General features: G+C 38.1%; 1 protein-coding gene across 3 annotated transcripts in view; it reads right to left on the bottom strand.

Moving 5' to 3' along the window:
• The window catches only part of FRS2 (fibroblast growth factor receptor substrate 2), a 109,129-nt gene extending 86,035 nt beyond the window's left edge, over positions 1-23,094 (bottom strand). Inside the window, exons 1-2 of one of the 3 annotated variants that reach the window (XM_050750107.1) lie at positions 22,944-23,094; positions 8,244-8,339 (exon numbers count right to left, since the gene is read on the bottom strand). The gene's annotated coding sequence lies outside the window, so the exon portion shown is untranslated. The other 2 variants (XM_050750106.1, XM_050750108.1) reach the window with 2 other exon arrangements.
• Positions 23,095-23,302: the final 208 nt, after the last annotated feature.

Below are 23,302 nucleotides of genomic sequence, written 5' to 3'. Positions count from 1 at the left end.
CTCCACCATGGAACCAAATAGAGAATTATTGCTACCAAGTGAGACCAGCACTAGATACCTCTAAACTAAGTGGGCTATAACAGAACGTTATCTTCAAGGTAAGAGTTTTCGTGTATGTTTTCACTTCAGGGAAGAATAGAATATCCCTAAAAAAAACCCATATGGAGCCAAGTTATCCTGTCTCCCAAAACAATCCTTAAAGTGACTTCAACAGTAACCACTCACTTGCCCCCTAAAAAATATGAGATTTTTTTTAAAAGGAATAAACTATGCTTAACATACAGATGGTTCTTTGTCTTATCCCTAGAAATCTTCTTTTCCATTCCATTTCCCTTTTCTCAGATTCCATAAATCTTCCTGACAATTACAGCCATTTCTACTTTTCTTCCCTTTCCATCATCTCCTTCAAGACCTGATTCATCTCAACTCACCTGAATCACAGGTATCAAGATCCCCTGGGTGGAACTAGTAACTATTTTCCCATTTCCCTGTTACTCCATTTTATATGACTCAATGGAAATACAGATTCATAATTCCAAATTACTTTTTTTTGTTTCTCTGTCTTGTTTTAAACTCTCCATTTCCTCTACCCCTAGCCTCTGGCCAAATTCTTTTTTAAACACAATTCATTCACAAGATACAGGTTATCTACATAAAGTAAAATTACAGTGACTGCTAGTAATGAAAATAATACATTTTTGATGAAGTAAACAAGTGAAAGCCAGTTGTTTGTACAAGAGTGATCAGTGCTTGCAACTACATAATAAAAATAGAGAAAATAAATCTAATTATAAACAGCATATAACCAAACTAGTAATATTTTTTGCAGAGTACCTTATAAAACTAACATTCTATCTTTAGAAATGAATACACGAAGAACAATTCGGAAATATTTATCAAAAATGCTAATGTATATCCACTGGCACAGAAATTCTACTTCTAATTTTAAAGTACTGATATATATTTGCACGGGCAAAATATGTATACAATATTCATTAAATCATTATTTTAAAAGCCAAACATAGGCCCAGCACTGTGGCTCACACCTGTAAACCCAGCAGTTGGGAAAGTGAAGATAAGAGTCCTTGAGGTCAGGTGCTTGAGACCAGCGTGGACAACACAGTGAGTGCCTGTCTCTACAACAAAATTTTAAATGGAGGTATGTACCTGTACACCTGTAGTCCTACGTACTTGGAAGGCTGAGTCAGAATGATCGCTTGAGCCCAAGAGTTCAAGACCGTGGTGAGCTATGATTGTGACACTGCACTTTAGCCTGGTACCTGTCTCCAAAACACACCAAAAATAAGAAACAAACTTAATGTCCACCAAAAAGGGAATTTATAGTACACTCCGTTCGATGGATACTATATAGCCATTAAAAAGCGATGTATGGGCCAGGCGTCGTGGCTCACGACTATTAATCTTAGCACTTTGAAAGGCCGAGGTGGGCAGATTGCTGGAGCTCAGGTATTTGAGAGCAGCCTGGGCAACATGGCAAAACTTCGTCTTCATAAAAAATACAAAAAAATCAGCCAAGCAGGTGGCTTGTGCCTGTGGTCCCAGCTACTTCAAGGGCTGAGGTGGGAGGATCGCTTGAGTCCAGGAGGTCAAGGCTGCAATGAGCCAAGATTACACCACTGCACTCCAGCCAGGGTGACAGAGCAAGAGAGATCCTGTCTCAAAATAAAAAAAAAAAGAAAAAGAATGTGGTTATAAATGTAGAAGACAAAGTGCTATAAACAGCAACTGCCTCGGGGTATGGGACCTAGTAGATAGAAAGGTAGGAAAAAAGACTTGCTTTTCACAATAAGCCCTTTTGTATCTTTAAATTTCAGATCATGTACACATACTAAACTTTTGTTAAAATGGGTAATTTTTAAAACAGCAAAAGAATTTAGGACATTCTCTCAGATCTTCTAATCCATAAATAGTTCTACTCTTCTATCTCTAGGCACTTTTAATTTGGACTGAAAATCTAGACTACTAGAGGTTACCAATAACCACAGGTAAAGGACTTATTTCTTCTTTAGTGAAAAGTATAACTATGGCAACTTCGCATCAACCAAAACAAAACATAAGAAGTCAAGAAATAAACGAAGAATGTATCTTACTCTAAGCAATCTGTTTACAGAAATAACACTGAATACAATACAATTTTGTTAGCACTCTACAAACTGCTTCACCAAAAGAGAAAACTATCTGGCTGAAATTTCTGGTTATGGTCTAGATCTCAAATGGCTACATACACCAGAAATATTTTGTAAAGAACCTAAGAAGTGCTAAAATCATTTGAATCCAAAAGGCAGTTAAAAACAAGAGAAGGAGGACAAAAACTTGGGCAAAAGTTTCAAATGAAAAAAAAAAAAAAAAAACCCACACATTTTTAAGGTACTTTTCTATTGGAATTTTTCTTTTTAGCTCTTAAATTCCAAATAAGCTGAATGCTACAATCCCTCAATTAGTCATTAAAACTCAAGAAATTTAAAGAAACACTTCATCTCTTTTTCAAGCTAATTTTTAAATGTTGCTATTTAATATGATTTTTATTTTTGCTATTAGATAAAGAACTATTAATCTGATAGCAGCCAATACTACTCAGGTCCCCTCTTCTTTCTCAGATTCAAACAATCTGTTTGATTACAAAACTACAAAGCAAATTCTTTTTTTTTTTTTTTTTTTTTTTTTTTTGAGACGGAGTCTCGCTCTGTCGCCCAGGCTGGAGTGTAGTGGCGCGATCTCGGCTCGAAATGGGGAAAATACATAACGGTAACATTATAAAGAGTAGTGTATTTTTTGTTAAAATCCTTTTACTGTGTCTCTTGTTAACAACGTTATGACTTGGCCATCTGAACATACTGCTACATCAGTATGTTTTAGACTTGATGACCTATTTTTTTTAAAATCAAACTATATAGCCCAAAGGTTTGTTGTCAAAATCAATTACAATCTCTTGAGGTGTAGAACATACCTCAGCAAAAAAAAGATGTTAGCTAGCATATCAAACAATCAGTATATTCATTTGCCAGATTCAAACATTTAGGCTAATGACCCCCAAAAAAGCCAAAAAAAAAAAAAAAAAACCAAAAACTTCACAAAAGGTATAGTTAAGAAAACAGGATGTAAAAAACACCTCAGAATATGTGGTTATTTACATATCTTGACAATTACAAAGAAAAAGGACAAGAATGTCACCAACTTTTTCTTTTCTTTTTTTTGAGATGGAGTCTTGCTCTGTCACCCAGGCTGGAGTGCAATGGCGTGGTCTCGGCTCACCGCAATTTCCACCTCCCAGGTTCAAGTGATTCTCCTGCCTCAGTCTGCTGAGTAGCTGGGACTACAGGCACATGCCAACACACCCAGCCAATTTTTGTATTTTTAATAGAGACAGGGTTTCACCATGTTGGCCAGGATGGTCTCGAACTCCTGACCTCATGATCCGCCTGCCTCGGCCTCCCAAAGTGCTGGATTACAGGCGTGAGCCAGCACATCCGGCTAATTTTCATTTTTAACTGTAATTTTATATTTATTGGTAAACTACTACAGCTCAAGGGCGACTTAGGTATTTCATACATTTGATTAATGAGTACTGCTAATGATAATTATAATCATATCAAAGTCAAGGATTCACAACTATAAACAACAACAACAACAACAAAATTTAAACTCATTTAAAGACAGTGAGTCCAGGACCACCTAAGTTAGAACTAGTAGTTCCTTAAGCTATTTTGGAGATTTAAAAATAGCCTGACAGCCCTTATATACTGTCTGAAATATAGTTTCATACACAACCAAAATAACCAAATTCCTTTTTTGGACAGGAAATAAAACTCAATATGTTTTACTTGACAATATAAAAGTCTGATATGCCATAGGGGGGGAAAAAAACCTCAATGTGCTAATGCCAGTTATCACATGATGATTAGCAGCTCTGGTTGGGGTTACAGCCATCATTAATAAAAACAGAAAACCCAATAAATAATAAATATATTTTGGCCAGGCGCAGTGGTTCACGCCTGTAATCCCAGCACTTTGGGAGGCCGAGGCGGGTGGATCACAAAGTCAAGAGATCGAGACTCTTCTGGCCAACATGGTGAAACTCTGTCTCTACCAAAACTACAAAAATTAGCTGGGCATGGTGGCACGCACCTGTAGTCCCAGCTTCTCGGGAGGCTGAGGCAGGAGAATCGCTTGAACTCAGGAGGCAGAGGTTGCAGTGAGTCGAGATTGTGCCACTGCACTCCAGCCTGCTGGCAGAGCGAGACTCCATCTCAATAATAATAATAATAATAATAATAATAAATGTATTTTATTTTGTAGAAAATTTTTGGATGCCAGCATCTGAAAATTAATGAAAAATAGAGTAATTTCATTTTTTTCCCAAATGTTCTAGGAAAGCAAAACGCCAACTAAAAACACCAGGCTCTAAGTACGGACAAAACAGTTAAGTTTAATCAGGAAAAACATTTGTGTGTGCTAGATGAGAAGGACAGAAAGATACCAAAGAACTACAAATATATGTGTGTGTGTGTGTGTGTGTGTATGCATGTTTATATATGTGTGTGTATATATATTTCTTTTCTTTAAACCCTAATGGCTCAATTGATACCTCATGAAATAAGTAATGACATCAAGATGACTGATCAGATCCCAAACTTAAGGAAATCTAACAGGACGAAGAGTAAAGTTTATGACTGTGCTCTCCACACTCCATTTTTGTCCTTTACATTCTTTCATTTCAGAATGACCTTAGCAGTTTATAACTAAAGGTCTTAGCCATAACTCTCACGAAGACATAGTCAATACAAAACAAATAATTGTAAGCTTAATTTTTTTTCTGAGACAGGGTTACTCAGGCTGGAATCCAGTGGTGCGATCATGGTTCACTGCAGCCTTGACCTCCAGGGCTCATGCAATCCTCCCACCTTAGCCTCCTGAGTAGCTGGAATTACAGGTGTACACCACCACACCCAGGTAATTTTTTGTATTTTTGTAGAGATGGGATTTCACCATGTTGCCCAGGCTGGTCTTGAACTCGTGAGCTCAAGCAATCTTCCCACCTCAGCCTCCAAAAGGGCTGGGATTATAGGCAGAAGCCACCTAACCAAGCCTTATAAGCTTAATTTTTATCCTGGAATGTACCCTCATTTTTCTTACACAGAGTTGGTGCAAAAAAAGAACCAAGGAGCAAAATGAAGCCAGTATCTAAGATGTGGGACAACTTACAGAACTCTATCCCAAACACTACCTGAAGACCACTCAAGATTACCTATTGACTGAGTAAATCAGATTCCCTAAAAGGCACCAAACACCTGCACAGAAGGTTAAGAGTACATGCTATATTTGAACCTATACAGATCTAGGTAAAAATCCTGGGGCTCCATTATTATCACCTGCCTGACCTTGGGAAGGTTACTTAACTCTCTGAAGCCTCAGTTTTTTCATCTATAAAATGGAAAGAGGAATAATAATTCAGTAGAAACTCTTTAACAGACTTCTACTGTATCAAACTTACAAAAATAAAGCTCTCCAATCCCTCCATAAATCAATCCCTAATGCCCAACACAGGCTCATCACCTATACCTAGTAGTCTTCTAAGCAGACCACTTTCTTAACATGTCCCTACCCTTCTGCACTTAATGTTTAATAAGAGCCAGCTGTCCGTTCCCAAACCAGTTTATACCAACTGTACTTGTTATTGTAATTATGTAATGTAAGATCATATGAACTGAATTATGAGGAAAAAGAGGTTGTTTCTGTGAAAATTATGTTGAAAAGTTCAAAAAGATTCAGCGGCTAGTATTTTTTAAAGTTATTATGGAATTAGGTGTACGTCAAAACAGCTTTAAGTAGGAGGAAAAGCATGAAAACGTAGAAGGATTTTATATACAAGCATACCTCAAAGATATTGCGGGTTCTGTTCCAGACCACAGCAATAAAGCAAATTTTGCAGTAAAGCAAGTCACAAATTTTTTGGTTTCCCAGGGCATACAAAAGTTATGTTTACACTGTACCATAGTCCATTAAGTGTGCAATGGCATTATGGCTAAAAAAAACACACATACCTAAATTTTAAAATACTTTATTACTAAAAAATGCTAATGATCATCTGAGCCTTCAGCAAGTGGTCATCTTTTTGCTAGTGTAGGGTTTTGTCTCAAGGTTACAGCTGCTGACTGATCAGAGTGGTGGTTGCTAAAGGCTGGGGTGGCTGCGGCAATTTCTTAAGGCAACAATCACTTGCCGCATCAAATGACTTTTCCTTTCACAAAAGGTTTCTCTGTAGCATGTGGTGCTAATTTACTGCGTTTTACCCACAATAGAACTTCTTTCAAAATTAGAGTCGTTAATCCTCTCAAACCCTGCCACTGCTTTATCAACTCAATTTACATAATATTCTAAATCTTTTGTTACCACTTTAACAATGTTCCCAAAATCTTCATCAGGAGTAGATTCCATCTCAGAAACTATTATTTGCTCATTCCTAAAAACCAATTCCTTATCCGTTAAAGTTTGACCATGAGATTGCAGCAATTCAGTCACATCCTCAAGCTCCAGTTCTAATTCTAATCCTTTTGCAATGTTCACCATATATGCTGTTACTTCCTCCACCGAAGTCTTCAATCTCTCAAAGACATCTATGAGAGCTGGAATCAATTTCTTCCAAACGCCTGCTACTGTTGATATTTTTACCTCCGCCCATAAATCACAAGGGCAAACACAAAGTCGACATTAAGATGTTCTTAATGACATCTGGAATAGTGAATCCTTTCCAGAAGGTTTTCAATTTACTTTGCAGAGATCCATCAGAAGAATCACTACCTATGGCACCTATAGTGTTACAAAATAGTATTTCTTAAACAGTAAGACTTGAAAGTCAAAATTACTCCTCAATCTATGGACTACAAGAACAGATGTGTTAGTAGGCATGAAAACATTAATCTTGTACATCCCCATCACGGCTCTTGAGTGACCATGTACATTGTCAGTCAGTAGTAATATTTTCAAAGAAATCTTTTCTTACGGGCAGTAGGTCTCAACAGTGGGCTTAAAATATTCAATAAACCATGTTATAAAGAGATGTGCTGTTATCTAGACTTTGTTGTTCTATTTATAAAGCACAGATTGGATTTACCATCATTCTTAAGGGGCCCTAGGACTTCTGGAATGGTGAATGTTAACTTCAAGTCCCCAGCTGCATTATCCCCTAAGTAGAGAGTCAGCCTGTCCTTTGAAGCTTTCAAACCAAGCACAGATTTCTCTCCAGCTATGAAAGTCCTAGATGGCATCTTGCAATAGCCAGATGGCATCTGTTTCACCTACATTAAAAATTTGTTGTTCAGGGTAGTCACCTTCATCAATTATCTAAATTAGTTCTTCTGGGGAGGCATGTTGGCTCAGGCCTGTGGTTCTGGTGCATAAGGAGGCGAGCCCAGGAGTTCGAGACCAGTCTGGGCAATACAGCAAGCCCTCATCTATATAATAATAAAACATAATTCTAAGAAAAATGATAAATAAATAAGTTATTCTAGGTAACTTGCTGCAGCTTCTACATCAGCATTTGCTGCTCCCCCTTGCATTTTTATGTTATATAGATGGCTTCTTCCCTTAAACCTCATGAACCAACCTCTTCTAGCTTCAGACCTTTTTTCTGCAGCTTCCTCACCTCTCTCAGCATACAATTGAACAGAATTAGGGCCTTGCTCTGGATGAGGCTTTGGCTTAAGGGAATGTTATGGCAGGTTTGATCTTCTATTCAGGCCACTAAAACTTTCTCCATACCAGCAATAAGACTTTCACCTTCTTATCATCTGGATGTTCACTGGAGTAGCACTTTTCATTTCCTTCAAGAACTTGTGCCTTTGCATTTACAACCTAACTGGCACAAGATGCTTCTCTTTCAACATGCCTTCCTCCCTAACCTTAATCATTTCTAGCTTTTGATTTAAAGTGAGAGATGTGTGACTCCTCCTTTCACTTGAACACTTAGAGGCCATCATACGACTAACTGGCCTAATTTCAATATTTGGGGTCTCAGGACAGGAAATAGGGAACCCTGAGGAGAGGGAAAGAGATGCGGAAACAACCATTCGGTGGAGCAGTGAGAACACATACGTTTATTGATCAAGTTCACCATCCTATATGGGCACGGTTTGAGGTGCTCCAAAACAATTACAATAGTGACATCAAAGATCACCAAAACAGATAGAATAATGATAAAAAGTTTCAAATACTGTGAGAATTACCAAAATGTGACCCAGAGACACGAAGTAAGTACATGCTGGCTGGAAAAATGGCACTGATACAGAATTCTGAATACAGGGTTGCCACAAATCTTCAATCTGTTAAAAAAAAAAAAAGGAATTATCTGCAAAACACAAAAAAAATGAGGTACGCCTGTATTACACTGAAAGTGCCTTATGTTCTCTCTTCTCCATAAAAAAGAGAATCTATTAGGATACTTAATGGATAATGCTGCGTGGCAGTGGATTATGCCAAAAAAGGCAATCCAGAACTCTAATCAAAGGACCCATCCACAAACAAAAACCTTGACACTATAGGGAAAAAGTGAAGGAATGTATATTCTAGTTAAAATAAAAAATATTATTTTTTATGATTCCCAACATTTTCAAGTATCTACTCAATATATCACATAGAGGATCTTTATATGTGGTTACCTCAAAATTTATAGAATTATTGTGAAGACTGGAAAACATGCACTTAAGTACAGTGTCTGAATCTTAGTAAGTATTCAATTAAAACCTGTTTAGGTCAGGCATGGTGGCTCATGCCTGTAACCCCAGCACTTTGGGAGGCCGAGGGGGGTGGATTACCTAAGGTCAGGAGCTCCAGACCACCCCGGCCAACACGGTGAAACCTCATCTCTACTAAAAATACAAAAAATAGCCGGGCATGAAGGTGGGCACCTGTAATACCAGCTACTCAGGAGGCTGAGCCAGGAGAATCGCCTGAACTTGGGAGGTGGAGGTTGCAGTTAGCCGAGATCGCACCACTGCACTCCAGCCTGGGTGACAAGAGCAAGACTCCATCTCTAAATAAATAAATAAATAAAAAACCTTCTGTTTTACTTTAAGAGTTGTTTGCGTGTATGTGTGTGTGTGTGTGTTTAAGATGAGGTCTTACTATGTTGCCCAGGCTAGTGTTGAACTCCTGGGTTCAAGTGATCCTTCCACCTCAGCCTCTCAAGTAGCTGGGACCACAGGTGCAAGTCACCATGCCTGGCAGGTTTTAATGTCTTCTGTTGTTACCATAATGATCTGCTGCTCTAACAATACAGTACTGCTGTCTCCCAAGACATACAGAAAAGTAAAAGATGCACAATTTTCTTATTGTTTTGTTATTTTTGTATTCATGTATGTTACACATACAGACTTTAGACATTATTAGCCATATAAATTCCTAAACAGCCATCAAAAAAAGTCAAGGCCAATACTCTTGAGAGCTCCAGGAGACTGTAGTCTCCCAGGGGTATACTTAACTATAAAGATAAGGCTACAGTAATGTATTAACATGTCAGCATGACTAGGCACTTGAAACTGACAACATAGGAAAAATGAATGAGGCGCTGGCGTGGTACCAGTGGAGGAAGCAGCAGCCCTTTGAACAGGGAGCAGACAGGAAGAAAGGTCGAGAATCCAAATTGAGGAGAGTAACTAGGAGATAATGATAAAAAGCAATGGAGAAGCAATGTAGAAACTGGCAATCGTTTTGTAGGTAAACCTGTAAGCTAAAGAGAAGGATGTGGTGATTCAACCTCTAGCTCAAAACTGTGCAATACTGGCACAGATATTAAAAAGCTTTTCCGGGCCGGGTGCAGTGGCTCACACCTGTAATCCCAGCACTCTGGGAGGCCAAGGTGGGAGGATCATGAGGTCAGGAGATCAAGACCATCCTGGTTAACATGGTGAAACCCCATCTCTACTAAAAATACAAAAACTCAGCCGGGCGTGGTGGCAGGCGCCTGTAGTCCCAGCTACTTAGGACGCTGAGGCAAGAGAATGGTGTGAACCAGGGAGGCGGGGCTGGCAGTGAGCTGAGATCGCGCCACTGCACTCTAGCCTGGGCGACAGAACGAGACTCTGTCTCCAAAAAAAAAAAAAAAAAAAAAAAAAAAAAAGCTTTTCCAATTAATTAAAAGCAATATCACATTTTTTAAAGTTCATGTCATTATGACATTATAATCAATTTTACTCTTCATGAAAAACCTGTTACCTAAAGAAATGCACTCTAAAACCACAACAGTGAAGTACCTTTCTCACCTACTAAGTTGGGGGAAGGGGAAAGCAGCACTAATACCCAATCTAAAAGAATACAGTGAAACAGTACTAGTAATACTATCCTTTTGAGAAGCAATTTAACCACATTTCAAGACTAAAAAACTCTCATATCCTTTGACTCAAAAATCATACCTGGCAATCTACCTTAAGGAAATAACTAGAAATATGAAGAAATCCATATACTCAAAGGTGTTTTCTGCAATATTTCTCTTTTTAAGCTTAATTTCTTCTTTTTATATATTTTGCAACATTTCTTATGATAGCAAAAACCAAATATGATGGTGACATGGAAAATACTTAATATAAAGTTTGTAAAAAGCAGCAAACAAAATTGAGCATATACTGTGATATAAAATGGATATGAAAAAGGCGATAAAAACTCCAAAATTGACTGTATTAGTGATAGAATTAAGAATTTTTTTCTATTTTTGTAAACTTTCTGAGATTTCACTTTTTGAATTAAAACAAATTACATTTTTTAAAACATGAATCTCCAAAGATTACATACTACATGACTTCATGCAACATTCTCAAAATGACAAAACTAGTGGTTGGGGGGCACGGGGCATTGTAACTACAAAGAGGTAGTGCTAAGGAGTTCTTTCATGGTGATGCAACAATTTTGTATCTTGATTGTGGTATTGTTTCTATAAAATTACACATAGGATAAAATTATACAGAACTATATATACACATGCACACACAAGGAACTTCAGGTTTGAAAAGTGGTGAAATCTGTATACCATATGTTGTCTCATTAACAGTAATGTATTGATGTCAATTTTTTTGTTCATAAATGACATCTATATAAGATGTTTTCATTGGGAAAACCAAGTGAAGGTATGCAGGACTATTACTTTCCAACTTCCTGTGAGTCTATTTCAAAATAAAATATTAAAATAATACATGCACTAGCATGTATAACATTAAACTTTCCTGAGAGTGGGAGATGTGGGAATGTAAAATGAGCCCTGTAACATGTAGCTTTCAAGGCACTAACCTATTAACTATTCACAAAACCCCACAGAAAGCAAATGGCCATCTTTAGATTGAATGTAATTTACTTAAGTCAGGTTTTAATAAAAGGCTTCAATTTAAATGAAAATATCAGTCAATTTTCAGAACATGCTTAACTGAATAGTTTTGAACCTCAAAGCCTATACTTACAATGTAATTTATTAAGTAAGAGCCCTTGGAACTTTCTTCCTTGCCAGAAAACAGTTTCAACAGATATAAACGATATTTTCTTACACACATTCACTTTAAATATATAAATGACTATACACACAAAGGATATAAAAGCTTATTACCTCTGGACTGTGCTCCATGACAGCAATCACATCTGTCTTAATTAAACATTTTAACACAATGCCTAATATATAGTAGGCTCCCAATAACTATCTACTGACTCAGTCAGTCAATGGATGAATTCATGTTTTAACCAAGGTTCAATGCCCAAGTCTCTCCAGCTATAACTGGGAATGAGAGGTAGAGGGTTACAGGGGAAAACGGGCCCAGCTTCTACCAATTTACCAGATCAAAGGATTATATTAACAAACACTCCCATAATATCAACGTAAAAGTTTACCTTAGGAAAACCTTAAGTCACCTCCTCTAATCACTCAAATCTTAAAGGATTGTTTAATAAAAAGAAATGATCTGGTATCAAAAAATCTGCCTAATTTTTGTCACCTAATGCTTCAGAATTTTCTTTGCTATGTGCAACTCTATCGACTTTTTGATCCGACAAATCTTAGCTAGAGTTATGCAAAGTATCAAAAACCTCTCTACACAAGCCTTAAACTCTCAACAATTATATATACACAATTACATATACATTATACATGTATATATAGACAGCACTACACAAATATAAGGTATGTTATTACTAAGTTTTCATTAAGGGAAAAAAAACCATAAAACACTAAGATACCTCTAGGCAGACTGCTTATTAGTTACAAGGGAAAAATAGTAACTATAGAATAGATAGATGAACCAGACAACATCTTGACCAAAATTAAAATCACTAATGAGGGGCAGGGCAAGTGGGCATTATGTATCTCCAAATGTGATAATCTGAGAGGAAAACATCACTTTTGTAACATTCTGACTAAAGATAACCTGACTACAATCAAAAAGCTAATCAGATCAAATCAGACAAGCCCAAGTTGAAAAATCTTCCATAAAATAAATGACCTATACTCTTCAATTGCATGAAAGACAAAGAACTGCTAAGGAACTCTTCCCAAATTAAAGGAGACTAAAATACAATACGTGATCAAATTACCAAAATGGGAATGTAAAGTGTAAAGTACTGTATCAATGTTAAAATTCTTGGGCCAGGTTTGGTGGCTTATGCCTGTAATTCCAGCACTTTGGGAGGCCGAGACAGGATAGCTTGAGCCCAAGAGTTTGAGACCAGCCTGGTCAACATAGTGAGACACCATCTCTACAAAATCTTTAAAAAACTTAGCTGGGCATGGTTGAGCGTGCCTGTAGTTCCAGCTACTCAGGAGGCTGAGGCATGAGTATCTCTTGAGCCTAGGAGTTCGAGGTTGCAGTGAGTTGTTACTATGCCACTGCACTCCAGCCTGGACAACAGGAAGAGACCTTATCTCAAAAAAAAAAAAAAAAATTCTGGAATTTGGACTTTCATGATGGTACTGTGATTATCTTAAGAGAATACCCTTATTCTTAGGAAATACATCCTGAGGTAAAAGGCATACAACCTACTCTTCAACGGTTCACAAAAAAATAAATGTGTGTATGCAAAAAGAAAAATATGGCAAAATGTTAAAAATTAGTGAATATGGATAAAGCGTATAACAGAGGTCTATTGTACTATTCTTGCAACTTTCCTGTAAGTTTGAAATCATTTCAAAATAAAAAGTTTAAGAAAATAGCACACTATTCTCCAGGCATTTACTTATAAGCTCTAAACAACAAAATTTTTAAGCACTACTAAAAATCACTCTGCAAAACTAATATAAAATTTTAAGAACTTCACAGTCAAAAATTACAAGACAAGAAGGCACGGCACCATAAGCAACAGCCGGCAGAAACAAACAGCAGAATCACGTCTGCAAAGACTTCAGATACTGGATTATCAGGCACAAAATGTAAAGTAAGTATATTTAATAGATTTTTAGGAAATAAAAGAAACTGAGAATATAACCAAGAAAAGGAAAAAGAATACCCAAAAAAATGATTAGATAGTCTTAAGGAACTGAATAAAATATCCAGAAACAAAAATATATAATAAATGAAATTTTAAGAAACTCAACAGCCAGGTGCAGTGGCACGTGCCTGTGCTCCCAGATACTGGGGAAGCTGAGACAGGAAGATGACTTGAGTTCAGAAATTTGAGGTTGTAGTGTGCTATGATCGCCCCTATGAAGAGTCACTGCACTCCAGCCTGGGAAATATAGCAAGCCCCCATCTCTAACATAAATAAATTTATAAAACTCAATGAACATGCTATAACATAGACTAACCTAGAAAACATGCTAAGTAAAATAAAGCAGACACAAAAAGACAAATATTTTATGATTCCACTTCTATGAAGTACTTAGAATAGTCACATCTGTAGAGGCAGAAACTCAAATAGTGGTTGCCAGGAGCTAGAGAAAAGAGGAAATAAGGAATTACTGTCTAATGGGTACAAATTTTGGTTCATGATGATGAAAAAGTTCTGGAGATCAGTAGTGGTGACAGATGCACAATGATGTGAATGTACTTAATGCCACCGAACTGTACACTTAAAAATGGTTAAATGGTAAATTCTATGTTATGTGTATTTTACTCTAATGAAAAAAATGGGTATAATAGTTAAAACAAAAAATTTTTAAATTCAATAAACTCGTTGAACATAGTTGAAGAGAGAAGTAGCTAACTTCAAGGAAAGTATCCAGAACACAATACAATACACAAAGATAAAGAAATGGACAATATAAAGACATGTTAAGAGACACAGAAGTAGAGTAAGAAGATCTAACATACTTCAAATACAAGTTCCAGACAGAAAATGTGGAAGACAAAATTTGAGAAAAAGGCCAAAATTTCTCCAAAATTGTTGAAAGACATTAATCTTCAGATTCCAAAACCTAGTTAATACCAAGCATGACAAATACAAAGAAATCAACTTCCAAACATAAAAATGAAAATGCAGATCACCAAGGACAAAGAAGTGGTTCTAAAACTAGCTATAAAGAAACAACAGATTAGGCTGGGCACGGTGGCTCACACCTGTAATCCCAGCACTCTGGGAGGCTGAGGCAGGAGGAGGATGAGGTCAGGAGATGGAAACCACCTGGCCAACATGGTGAAACCCCGTCTCTACTAAAAATACAAAAATTAGCTGGGCATGATGGCACATGCCCGTCATCCCAGCTACTCAGGAGGCCTTGAGACAGGAGAATCGCTTGAACCCGGAAGGCAGAGGCTGCAGGGAGCTGAGATCGTGCCACTGCACTCCAGCCTGGCAACAGAGCAAGACTCAGTCTCAAAACAAAGAAAAAAAGAAACAACAGATTAACTATAAAGGACTGTCAATTACACTGCATATTTTTCAACAGCAATAAAAGCCAGAAGAGAATGAAATAAAATCTATAATGAGCAAAGAAAAAAACAACTGCTAATCTAGAATCTATATCCAGGAAAACCAGTTTCAGGAATGAGACTAAGAAAAAGCCATTTTCCAACAAATAAAAAGTTTTCCAACACACCCTCCCTAGGGAAAATTCTAAAAGATGTACTTCACACAAAGAAAAATGGTCCTAGATCAGAGGTCTCAGATGCAAATGAGAATAAGCAGACATCTGTAAATACAGTGTATAGGCAAATCAAAGTTAACAGTGTTTAAAACAAAAATATCTCATTTGTTGAAGGTCAGGGAGAACTAAAATAAAGCTACATAGAGTTTAACTTCTAAACTTCAACACAGGGACATGTTAAAAAAAAAAGACATTCATATAAAATTAAAAAGAAAAACAAGGTAACGATTAATATAAAATTCAGATGGTGGTTACTTAAAGAGTATGTCAGAGATCACAAGTAGTGAGAAACATGAAGGGCCATCAAAGGTGCTGGCAGTGTTCTGTTTTTTAAAGTGGTTGGTCATACATGGTAGTTCATTATATAATTCTTTATATATACACACACACACACACACAATGATGTATGTCTTTGTAAGAATAAAAGTAAATTCTGAAAATCAATACAGAAGAAAAAAATTCAAAAATCTATTGCTCCTCCCCAAAAATCTAGAATACTTCACAAACACTGGTCTTCAAAATTCAAACAATAAAAAGATGAATTATTTCATTCAACAAATACTTACTGAGTGCCTAATCTGCCTACATGTGAGGTGAGAGGTGGCATGAAGATGTCTGATCTCTCTTCTCTCTTGTCTTCCTAACCTTACAGAGCTGCACTAATACAGTAGTCACTAGCCACATGTGGCTATTCACATTTAAATTAATTAAAATTAAATTCAATTAAAAATTCAGTTCTCCTGTAACACTAGATATATTTTAAGTGCTCAGAAGCTATATATGGGCCACCATATTGAACAGCATAGACATAGAACATTTCCATCATTTCAGAAAGCTCTATTAGACAGTACTACCATATTTTATTATGACAGAAATACATTGATAATTTTAAAATCTTACACAGAAAAAAAAATTTTAATGGATTAAATCCCCCTTAAAAGTCATTTTATTTCTATGAAACTACAGCTGCTTAGTAGTATTTAAAACAGCTTGCTATTTGTAAAAAATACATAGAAAGTATCAGAAATTGCTTACCATCTCCTATGTTCCAACAAAAACCATCAGACACAGGGTTTAAAAATAAATGAATAAATGGCTACTATTAAATAGTTAATCACAGTACTACTAACCAGTGATACAAGCCATGTCATAGGGATATAAAAAGCCACAGGATGAACACTGCACTCTCTCTTAGAAGCATCAATTTTAGTTGAGAGTATTTTAAAATACTGTCTACACACATGTAAGATAGCAAAATGCAACATTTATGTAAATTTTAAAATATAAAACCCTACAGGCCTCAAAAACTTCAATTTACAGCAGGCACACTTTGGGCTGCATTCCTAGACTTCTGAGGGTACTATTCATCCACATTTCTGCCATTGGAAGTACTTTAAGAGAAAAATTTAAACACTGTTAAAATAAATGAATTAAACATTTTTTATTTACCAGAAACAATGATACACAACATAACTCTATAAACCCATATCATTTTAATATCTAAAGCAGCAAACTCAGTTTTCTTTAAAATTAACAGAGGGTCCAAGCTATTTCAACTTAATCCGAACATTTTGCTTTAGGCATTCTAATAGAATTTAAATATTTCTATAGCATTCCCAACTTTTAAAATTACCCAACCAAAAACACTCAAAAGAAACAAATGTTAAGCCTTAATTTAACAGTCGCCTAGGCTAGGTTTGCATCTTAAGTTCCCCACCCCCATGCCCCACCCACCTGCCCACCCAAGTGAACCAGGGAGTCAATAAGCTTCTCATCTAGAAAACTGATGCAATTTCAATAAGCACTTATGTTAATAATTGGTTTGTGTCCCCAGGAAGACTTCTGTGGCTCCACTTACATAACCCATTATGCACAGTGCTGCACTATTCTTTCTCTAGAAAGCATTCTGAATACTGATATTTGTACAAGGTTTACTTGCTATATTAATAAAAAGGCTTTTCTTGCTCTATCTTTCCTGCAGAAGAAGTGAAATGGAAAGCCAATTTCTGCAGCTTCACTATGTCAAAGGCGAGTTATTTATCTTGTTGGCTAATCAACAGAGTAATAACTTAAAGCAGCACCCCCAGGCAGCGCCCACAGTTCATCAGTTTTCTCCTGAGGCTCTGGTTGAGAAACACAGTCTCAAACAAGTAATTTGGAGCCACTTGTGTGAACTCAACTGAAAACAGTCTGAACTGCTCCTTGAAATGTGTTGTAAGTATTGACTGTGAATCTTGACAAAATTAAATTCAATGGTGGCGAGAATCACAATACAGCCTCTGTAGGCTAACACAAGGGCAGAATGTACCCCAAACCTTCTTTAATATGCATAAATATGTGGATGAAAAGTCTCCTCCAATCCCTCAGATTCTGTTTAAGCCAAGATTTTAGGATTTCACAGAACCATAATCTTTAAAAAGGGGCACAAGGAAGGAGAGGGTGACCAGCATAGGATTGCCAACTTTTATTCTGCCAACGACATTTAAAAAACCAATTACCAATCACCACTACTTCATAAAAGAACTAAGTGTCCATCAAAAATGGTAAAAGACAATTTTAGAAAAAAAAATATCAATAGATTTAGCTTTAAAGAAAGCTAACTACATTCTCCTTTCACTCAAAGGAAAACTCCGTCATGAACTGACACTACTTCACAGTCCAGCATTTTGTGAGCCACAAGCTTAAGTGGCTAGCTCCCACTTAGAAAAGGGAAGTGATGATACGTAATGCCCAAACCAAATATTAACCTATTCAATAATGAGGAAATGTAAGCTTGGAGAAGTTTAGGGACTCTCCCAAGGTCGAACACCAAGGATTTTGACACGGGTCTATCTAATTCTAGAGTCAGAGGTCCCCGCCATTATTCTAAGTTTCCTCTAATATTCTTCCAATGATACCAATGGTATAATGATCCACCCTCATCTAGTCACCTTTGTGACCAATGACAACCAAGGAATTTCCAAGACAGCTGGAGGGAGTGAGGGGTGTACTCCCTGGCCATCATTTAGGCCGAAGCTAAATGGAACTCCTGACCTTTGCCTCATTAATACCAGGCTTACTGAAACTAAGCCAAACAGCCCAGACAAAGCACACACAAAACCCCCTGCCTCCAACAACACTGAGACAGGACTCTTTCGACATTCCCAAGTGCCTGTGATACAGTGGAAAACATATTCCTGAAAAACAAAAGGAATGTATTAATTCTCAAGAAGGAAATAAACACTTCCATGGTAACTCAGTCTAAAAATAATAAACTTGCCCTCAAAAAGTTACAACTCTAAGCCTCATTCCGCAAACTATTACAATCTTTCACACATTAATACTCAAGTTCCCCCTGTTTAAATACCTAAACAGAAAACCACATGAAATTCTATAAATTTACACTTCTTAAACAGTTTCCAAAATAAAATATGTAACTTTCATATGTGTTATTATATAATGGATAAAAGTATCTTATTCTATCCCTCCAATATAATCCAAACATTATAATCCAAAACTACTCAACTAAAATAGAGTTCGAAGAAAAATATGTAATTAAATGCCATTTTCTATAAAAAACAATATTAACAACCTTAATGAGATATAAATATTATCTTTGAATATTCAGAGGTTCTTGATATTGAAACTAAAATCAATGGCATACACATAAATAAGTGAAATACTGTATCAGAGATTTGCTTCCAACTCCTCATATACCACTTGCCAAACAAATGTCCAAAAGAAACAACCTAATATAGCTTTTAAGTAACCAAATCTGACACTCTGGATGAAATGAGTCTGAAGTAGTTTGTCTTCCCTGAAATAGGGTAATGACAGCATAGTATTCTTGCTACCAAGGGCAAGAAAACTGTATTTCTCAATTGGACTTTTAATGATCAGATTCTTTCTACTCCACATGAACCTAAAGTGTGAAGAAGCAGTACACAGACTACCAAATTCTTTACCCACTGCATAAAATAAATCATTTAGCGTATTTCCTTCTGTTTAAAACACATGCCATTTAAAACAGAAGTGGTTTTTTTTTTCTGTCCACTCTACATTCTCCCTTGGCACGTCCATCTTCTTACACAGATTCAACTAATACACCTATTAGTATTATTCACTAAACCCATGTTTAATATATGCCTTAGTGCTGACCTCTCTCCTGAACCACAAATCCACATTTCTAAAAGCCTCTGGACATTTCCAGCATTTGGCAAGTATATAAAAAGTCAACAAATCCAAAACTGATCTCATTATGTACCTCCTTGCCCATATTTCTAGTAAGAGTACCACCATCAACATTGCTGACACTTAAAAAGTGCAATCTTCGGCCACGCACGGTGGCTCACACCTGTAATCCCAGCACTTTGGGAGGCTGAGGTGGGCGGATCACAAGGTCAAGAGATCGAGACCATCCTGGCCAACATGGTGAAACCCCATCTCTACTAAAAATACAAAAAATTAGCTGGGCGTGGTAGCGAGCACCTGTAGTCCTAGCTATTCGGGAAGCTGAGGCAGGAGAATCACTTGAACCCAGGAGGCGGAGGTTGCAGTGAGCCGAGATCACACCACTGCACTCCAGCCTGGCAATAGAGCGAGACTCTGTCTCAAAAACGAAAGTGTAATCTTCACCTTCCATCTCCTCCAAACCTGCTCCCAAAATCCCCTCCTCCCCGCCACCCACCTACTACATTGAAGTCCGGCAGAGCCTGTGCTCTAATTCTGTTACCACTGCCCTTGCCCAGTATTAATACTATATTGAGAGTCAGTTTTCCACATCAAATAATTCTGCACACTACTCTATTAGACCTTAGTAACTCCTCATTACCTCCCAAATGTCCAACTTTTTTCCCCAAATGTCAAACTTCTAAAAGCAGCACTTAAACATGTTCCACAATCCCACCCCAACTTAAAATTCAAACCTCATCTCTAATTCCCCAAATGAACAGTATATTCCAGGTAATCTGGTCCACTAACTTTTCTCCAAGTACACAACGAACTTTCCCACCTCCACACTTCTGCTCACATCATTCTCTTTATTTGAAAGGCCTTCTTCACCCACCTACTCCCAATCCATAAATCTTTGTCTTAGAAAAATCTTATTCTCTGTAACATTAAACTCAGGTTACCAGTTTATTGGGAAGCAACATGATGCAGGAGAAACACACAGGTTTTGGCACCAGACAGATTTGGATTCAAATTGGGGCTGTTACTGCTAGCCACATAGCCCAGGCAAGTAACTTAACATATTTCAGCCTCACTGTCCTCATCATTAAGCTACTTACATATTGCTGTGAAGCTAAGAAAATGTTGTAAACAGCAACTAGCATTGAGTCTGTTCAGTAAATGCTGAATAAATAGTAGCTTCTGAGCTATCTCCACAAATTTCCATTACTCAAGCTAAAAATGAACCCTTTCTTCTTTTGTGTAATTTACTCCAAACTTTACCTTAAACCACCCACGTAAGTATTTACAAATGTTTACGTTGTAAATGTTTACACAAATCTCATATCTCCTTCTAGATTTCAAATTTCTAAAAACCAAAAATTTAATCTTTATATCCTAAAATGCCTAGTATAGCACTTTTCATTAAGCACTCAACACCCATCGCCAAAGTTAAGTCCCAATTTAAAAAAAATTTTTAGTATGCCTAAAGAATACAACTCAACTCTTCATGATTTCAGAAATTATTACCAAAACATGAAACTCACCTGTTATGCCTGTACCTTTATTTGCTCCTTTATTGCCTAACTAGCTTGATGCACAGCAAATGCTCAGTATCTGTTGAATTGACTTGTATAATATAAAAATACAATCAGTATCTGATTTTCCCCACCTTTCTCTGCTCTTAAATCTCTTGAAATATTTCCCTTCAAAACACACTGTCGTACCTGCAAATCTGTAACTACACCTAACTTAACTATTTTTCCAGATTCTCTCAATTCCAATATTATGCTCTAAATAATTAAGTACTTCACATGTTGAATCTACAGTTTCTATCTAAATTTAAAAGTTGTGCAAATAGGCTGGGCATGGTGGCTCACAATAGTAACCCCAGCACTTTGGAAGGCCGAGATGGGAGGGTCACTTGAGCCCAGGAGTTCAAGACCAGCCTGGCAACATAGTGAAACCTCGGCTCTACTGAAAAAAAAAAAATTAGCCAGGTGTGGTGGTTGGTGCCCCTAGCCACTCAGGAGTCTGAGACAGAAGGATTGCTTGAGTCCAGGAGTTGGAGGCTGCAGTGAGCTATGATGGTGCCATTGCGCTGCAGCCTGGGCAGCAGAATGAGGCTGTCTCGAAAAAGAAAAAAGAAAAGGAAGGTAAAGAAAAGAAAAGGAAAAAGAAAAGTTGTGCAGCTAATCTCTCCACAATTTTTTCCAAGGACTTTAAAAATCATCTACCCTTTGCCTCTTCAAAATCAACAACCTTGAAATAAATTTTCCTTTGCATAGGAAAGCTCACTGAACTTGTCACTTCAGTCTATTTTTCCTGATTCATGACACCACCTCCCCTTTCAGGGGTGGGAGGAAAGAGAATGACATAAGTACCCAAAAAATTACAGTATAAATCCTAATCTACACACAAGATAAGAGGTGCAGATAGTGTCACTGGTTTCAAGAAGGTGATTTGTGTATACTTTACGCTGCAAAAACAGTGGCCATCTGCTAATAGCAATAATCTGCAGTAACTGCATTCCCTTATAAAAAGTTCTTAAATCACCATTTATTGTGGAAAACCCGTTATTTCCTATAAACCTTTCAGCAGTAAAGTTTATTACCTAAATTCTGTTCACTAAACGTACCTACATCACTTTCTCCCCTAGGAAATCCTCAGTTTATCCGAAGTAAACACTTCACGGAGTAAGTTTAAACAAACAAAACATCTCTGCCCACCTGTGTGAAATTCTGCATTGCAGCAACAATTTTAACAGTGTAAGGAATCTCTCAAGAAAATCCAAGAACAATTTTTCTTTAAGAAATATGACAGTTCCAAATATGAAGGTAAACAAACTTTGGGAGAAAGGATATAATAATTGTCCAACTCTTTGCAATCAATTCGTATAGCCTCTGAATGAACTCATCATACAACTGTGACATCAGATAGCCAAAAGAATTAACAGTGCAGAGAAGAGAACAGCATCTTTATTTTTTTTAATATGTCTGCAAAAAAAGGCGGGGGGGGGGGGTGTCTAAACTACGGATTTTCCTTAAGCAAGTTTTTTTTTTTTTTTTTTAAAGTTTACTTCAATAACAGCTTCAGTGAGCTTTCAAGTGAGTAAAGATGATACAGAGCATGCTGGTGCCACAGCGACCTACGTATCCAGAACCGCTTCCAAGCCCAGTCCAAATCGATCCCGGACAACCCAGAAGCAAATCTGTACGAAAAGCCCTGCAAAAGATCCCTGGCATTTAGAGGCAGCGCCCCACCCTGGAGTGAAAAGACGACACCCCGGGGACCCGGGTTAATTACTGAGCCCGGGACAGACCCAGAGGAGACGAAACGTCGGGAACTTGAGCCCAAGATTGAGTCTCAGGTCCAGCTACTACCCCAGGCCAGACACAGAATACCAAACTGGGGAGCGGCGAGGTTTGGGGGAGCACACATGAGGGGGTCGGACGGACGGAGGCCCAGCCCATCCCCACTCCCGAGTCCCAACAGCAACAACAGCTCTGGGAACCCCCTTACTGGCTCCGCCCCGCCCACCCCATGGACCCACAGCCCTCTTCTTCCCGTCCAGCTGGCTCGGAGAACTCCGCGGCGGTCGACAATCCCCTTCCCCGGACGCCGGCAGCCGAGCCCTCAGCCCGGATCCCGAAGCGGGCAGCAGGGGCACGAAAACGCCAGCCCTGACGCGGGCCCGCGGCCGTCCCAGTCCGTTTCCCTAGCCACTCACCGTCGGCCCAGGTGCTGAGAGGGAGCAGAGCGCGGGTCGGCGGGCGCGAACCCCCAGACTCCGACCGGGCTGGAGCCCCTACTTGGAGCAGATCGAGTCTCAGCCGCTGTGCCTACAAGGCCTCTCTCCGGCCTGAATCCTGGAAAAGCACTTCCGGGGGAGCGGGGGAGGGAAGGGTTTTGGCACCGGAACTGCTCTCAGCCCGGAGCTGCCAGGGCCTCCAGGCGGGGCGGGGACTCTCTCGCCCGGCGCCCAGAAATCAGCCTTTGGGCTCTAGCTAACCCTTTCCGCCCCGTGCCTCCTCGGTTCCCCGGCTGCTGCTGCACCCTTTGCTTTAACTGCTGTTCGAGTTGTTTTAC

The sequence above is a fragment of the Macaca thibetana genome, chromosome 11, assembly GCF_024542745.1.
Source record: "Macaca thibetana thibetana isolate TM-01 chromosome 11, ASM2454274v1, whole genome shotgun sequence".
NCBI lineage: Eukaryota > Metazoa > Chordata > Mammalia > Primates > Cercopithecidae > Macaca > Macaca thibetana.
Note: the sequence above shows the minus strand (reverse complement) of the source record. Positions and strands in the feature narration are given on the sequence as shown.